This window comes from Cryptomeria japonica, chromosome 5 (genome assembly GCF_030272615.1).
Source record: "Cryptomeria japonica chromosome 5, Sugi_1.0, whole genome shotgun sequence".
In the NCBI taxonomy this organism is placed as follows: Eukaryota; Viridiplantae; Streptophyta; class Pinopsida; order Cupressales; family Cupressaceae; genus Cryptomeria; species Cryptomeria japonica.
Window position 1 is genome coordinate 580,553,639 of NC_081409.1, and position 6,000 is coordinate 580,559,638.

The window sequence follows — 6,000 nt, forward strand, 5'->3', positions numbered from 1 at the left end:
AACTCCTATTGGCCATTTGGTGGAATTGATTATGTATTGCATTGATTTTTTGTCATTGATGTCAACACTAGATGATTGGATGCTTTATCGGCACCCTTCTGGTCCCAGTTGGTTGAGTAGTTTTTGGTTAACTTGGATTCGACATAATCCGGTTGACTCTGGTATAATCTGGTGATGGAATTAGCTTATTCATGATGCTTATACTCATATTTGGTCAGTTGGTTTTGGTCTCGTGAATGGATGCTATCCTGCTTACTTAGAAGATTGGTTTCTGGTTCCGGCGAGGGTTTCACCGGTAGAGCTTTTGGTGGAGATCTTTGATGCATTGCATAATTGGTGTTGGTGCAACTTTTGATGGAGTTTTAGGATTCTATTGGTGATCATGTTCAATACTTGGCGTTTGGAGATCATTGATGAAGCATGTGGACCTATACTTGGTCCCAGTTGATCTAGATTTTGGACTGACATTAATGTAACGTGTGGATAGGACCTATTATTGTATTTTTGGGATATCTTATGTGTTGGATATTATTTATTTTGGTCTAAGATCAACATGGTTTGTAATTATGTAATTGGTTTATTGTCTGGTGGCCGACCTGATTGTTTATGGTCAAGAGTTTGTATAAATAAGATGTAAGATCTCATTGTAGATCATCATGATTATTGTAAGAGGTCATGGTTAAGGAATGTAATGTTTGAATAATGTAATATCATTCAGGAAGAGGACTTGGTCGATCATTGGAGATCAAATTGGGTTTGTGTCAGAGGATTTAGTCCTCCGATATTGAGCTTAACTGAAACTATACTCAAGCATAGGAGATGCTATCTTTTGCAGTTCAACACTTCTCCGGATTATAGTCTGGATTTGTATGTAGTCAGTGAGACTCCTTTTGTGATGAGGAGTGTGCTCTAGGTTGTTGGCCTTCCTACAAGTGCAGGCCCCTTCATTGTAAATTTACATACTTACTACAGAAGTATTATTTGGCCGTGGGTAGGCTTCCCAGCATGGTTTTTCCCTTTACTGGGTTTTCCACATACAAATCTTGTTGTTGTGTGGATGGTATTTATTCTATGTTTATTGTCTATACTTAATTGGATTAACTAATATTCTAGTATTATTGTTTTGGGTTCCGGTATTGTTGTTTTAAATTTCTAAAGCTTCCAATAATATGTGACAACTGATTCACCCCCCCCTCTCCCCCTCTCAGTTGTCTGTCAGTTATCTGAACTGCCTAACAATTGGTATCAGAGCTTTGGTCCTCTCTATAGAAAGCTTAACCGCTTGAGGAAGATCCTATGGTGAGTAACAGTTCAAGTTCATCCCGTTCTTCTAGAGCTATCTTTCGAAGGGATATACCAAGGCTTGAAGGAACAAATTATACAATATGAAAGATTCATATGGAGACTCATTTGAGATGTCTTGGCAAGGAGATTTGGGATATCACACCAAATGGTGTCACACCCTATAATCTGAGATCTTGCAATCCTCCTCCAGAAAACCTGGACAAGGAGCTTGAGAATGATTGTAGAGTAAGAGAAGCCCTCTTTTGTGCACTTTCTGATCAATAGATAATGGGACTAATAGAAAAATCATTTGGAAAGGCTATATGAGATAAGTTGCAGACTCTTAATGAAGGTGACCCTATAGTGAAGATTGCTAAACTTGATGGTTACCGGGTAAGATATGAAAACCTGAAGATGAAAAAAGATGAAAGAATTACTGCATTCATGGAAAGGGTAACTGAGATTGTTATGAGAATTCAATGTTGTGGTGGAACTCTAAGTGAAGATGAAATTGTTTCTAAAATCATAGGAGCCCTACCAGTGACTTACCAAATGAAGGCTACTACTATTAATGAGTTGAGAACAATGGCTAATACATCTATCAACATAGATACTTTGGTTGGGAAACTATTTGCTCTTGAGCTTGAGGAATTTGGATCTTTTGGAGCTATGAAGAATGAACTTGCTTTAAATGCAACTACATCTATAACCAGTATGCAAGATTGGAGAGATTTATATGCAAAAGAATTAGAAGATATGAAGAGAGAAGATGATGAGTTTAAGCAACTTGAAGCACTATTTGCTAGAAGAGTATCAAAAGGACCGGTAGGAAGTAAGTATGAAGGAAAATCACCTTTAAATTGTTTTTTATGTAATAAGGTTGGTCATTTTGCATCTAGATATCCTGAAAGAAATTCAAGATTTGAAGAAAGAGTTAAAAGATCATTTAAACCTAACCCTGTATATTAGAACAAGTGTAGATTCAAGAAAAATAGAGACAAATCATGCTACATAGCGGATGAGGAAGGTATTATAGATTTAGATGATGAACTAGTAGAAGACTCTGCTAGTGGATCTGGCAATAGAAAGGAATGGGTATTCCTAGCTATTAAGGAAGATGATCCGGCACTAGAAGGGAATGTACCTAAGGGGAAGGCACTTGCTGCTAAAATTGAGGATAAGGATGAATGGGTAATTGTTAGTGGTTGTTCACATCATATGGCTGGAGGTAAAGGGAAGTTTCTGTCTTTGCAAGAAATTGATGGTGGACTAGTTAGATTTGGAGATGACAAGGCATGTATGATTAAAGGAAAAGGAATTATATCATTAGATGGTAAGAAAAATACTGACAATGTTTATTATGTTGAAGGTTTGAAGCATAATCTTTTGAGTGTAGGACAATTGGTAGATAAGGGATTCCAATTTCAGTTCAAGGATGGAAAATGCAAAATCATAAACAGATCTTGCTTCGAGATTGCAACCGGTATACAGACAAAAGGTAACACATTTCATTTGAACACCGGTGAGAAGATATGTTTGATTACTCAAATTGATGAGAGTTGGTTATGGCATTAAAGGCTCTGTCATGTAAATTTTGATTGCATTGTGAAGATTAGTTCAACTAAGGTTGTTAGAGATATACCTAAGATTATGCAGCCCTATAATCCGGTATGTAAAGAATGTCAAATGGGTAAATAGGTCAGAACCTCTTTTACGAGCATACAAGATAAATCAAATGATGTTCTTGATCTTATTCATACTAATTTGTGTGGCCCTGCTAGAGTGAAAAGTTTTCATGGTGATATATATTTCATGCTAATCATTGATGATTATTCTAGGATGATGTGGGTCACTTTTTTGAGAGAAAAACCTGAAGCATTTGAAAAGTTTAAAATATTTAAGGCTAAAGTGGAAATTGAGACAAGATTGAAGATTAAAATGTTTGAGATCAAATCATGGTGGATAATTCACATCCATTGACTTTAATAACTTTTGTGACAAGCGTGGTATAAGAAGACAATTTTTTGCTCCCCGGACACCTCAGCAGAATGGAGTTGTGGAAAGAAAAAATAGAACTATCTTGGATGTTGCTAGAACAATGATGATGGAAGAAAGTCTACCTCATATCTATTAGAGAGAAGCAATTAGTACAACAATTTATACATTCAAGAGAGTACATATCAAAGGGGAAACTGATAAGACACCTTATGAATTATATTTTGGCAATAAATCTACAGTTAAGTATTTCAAAATTTTTGGTAGTAAATGTTATATCTTGAGAGATGAAAGTATTGAGAAATTTGATCATAGAAGTGATGAAGGCATATTTCTTGGTTATTCTAATGAAAGCAAAGCATATAGATGTTATAACAAGAGATTGCAGAGAATTGTGGAGAGTGCTAATGTTGAAGTAGATGAGCTAAGCAAAAATCAAATTAGAGTTTATGAGAAGGAATCAATAGTGGAAATGATTATATCTGAACTGGTAGCACTTTTACCAGAACAGAGAGTTGAACCAGTTACTCCGGCAACATCAGATAATTCTACAGTAACTGAAAAACGGGGAAGAGGAATAGAGAGTCAGAAGACTCCTAGGTATGTGACATTGAATCATTTTGAAGATCAAATCATTGGGGATAAGAGAAATGGAGTGATGACAAGAAGAAGATTGGCAACTAGTGAGGTATGTTTAATTTCACAAGTTGAACCGGTATCAATAACTGAGGCATGTAAAGATTAATTTTGGTTAAAACTTATGGAAGAAGAATTAGATCAAATTGAGAGAAATAACACATGGACTTTGGTTCCCTAGCTTAAAAATAAAAATGTTATTGGAACTAAATGGGTTTTTAGGAGTAAACTGAATGAGGATGGTCAAGTTATAAGGAATAAGGCTATATTGGTTTGTAAACAATATTCTGAGAAGGAAGGAATTGATTATGGAGAAACTTTTGCACCAGTAGCTAGGATTGAAGCTATAAGATTATTTCTTGCCGATGCTGCTTATAAAAACTACAAGGTTTATTAGATGGATGTTAAATGCGCATTCCTGAATGTGGATCTTGATGAGGAAGTTTATATTGAGAAACTTGATGGTTTTACACTATTAGATGATACTGATATGGTTTGTGGGGTAAGGAAACCTTTATATGGATTGAAACAAGCACTTAGAGCTTGGTATGCAAGGTTGGATAAATATCTTTTGAAGCTTGATTTTACTAAGGGCAGTGCTAACAGTAATTTATATTATAAAATCACTAACAATGATATACTAATTGTTGAAGTATTTGTTGATGAAATTGTTTTTGGAGGTGAAGATAAATTGTTCATAGAATTTTGTAAGAAGATAAAGAAATAATTTGAGATGTCTATGATTGGTGAGATGAAATTTTTCTTAGGGTTGCAGATTACTCAAACTGACAAAGTTATTTTTATCTATCAAAGTAAGTATGCTAAGGAATTGTTGAATAAATTTGGGATGGGAGATTCTAAACTAGTAAGTACACTTATGGTTACAAGTGAGAAATTGACAAGGAAAGATGTTTCTGCACCGATAAATCCTACAAGTTACAAATCTATGATTGGAGGTCTACTTTATTTGACTCAGAATAGGCCTGACATTATGAATGTTGTTTGTATTATTTCAATATTTTAGAGTGATCCTTAAAAAAATCATGAGATGGCGGTGAAAAGGATTTTTAGATACTTGCAAGGTACATTAGAATATGGTTTGTGGTATCCTAAGGATGATAACTTTACTTTATGTGCACATATAGATGTTGACGACCGGAAAAGTACTTCCGGTGGAGCTTTATTTCTTGGAAAGAAGTTGGTTTCATGGATCAGCAAGAAATAGTCATGTACTTCTTTATCTACTGTTGATGCTAAGTATGTTGTTGTTGCTACTAATTGTACACAAGTTTTATGGATGAAGCAAATGTTGAAGGATATAAAGGTGGATTGTGATGCACGGGTAGTTATTCATTGTGATAAATCTGCTGCTATTGATATATCAAAGAATCCAGTATTTCATTCTAAAGATAAAATACATATCTATCAAGTATAACTTTTTGAAGGAGAAGGTGGAAGAAAATGAAGTTAAACTAGTTTATGTGAACACTAAAGATCATATTGCATATATTTTCACTAAAACTTTATCCAAGGAATCATTTGAGTACTTGAGAGATAGATTGGGGGTTTCTTCCCCTCTGGCAGAGACTTGATTGATGCAGTTTGACATCAGTCCAATATGAATTATCAAAGATACTATTCATTCTGGCACTAATGAGGGATGTTACTGCTGAGGGGGAGTAGTCAGCTTAGAGATTCAGAGGCTTATATTTTTGCTTTGATATTTTTGTTATATTTATGGCATTGATGTCAAAGGGGGAGAGGTAGTGATGTGAAAAAGAAATTCAGAACTTTACAGAGATATTATTCAAATGGGGAGAGTCATTGATATTCAGAGCTACATGTAGGAGATTGTTGGCTATCTTCCATGGGGGGAGACTTGTTTGGCATTTCTTGGTACCTAGATGTTTTTCACATCTATTTTTGTCATCAATGCCAAAGGGGGAGATTGTTGGCCATTTGGTGGAATTGATTATGTGTTGCATTAATTTTTTATCATTGATGTCAACACTAGCTGATTGGATGATTTATCGACACCCTTTTGGTCTTGGTTGGTTGAGTTGTTCTTGGTTAACTTGGATCTGG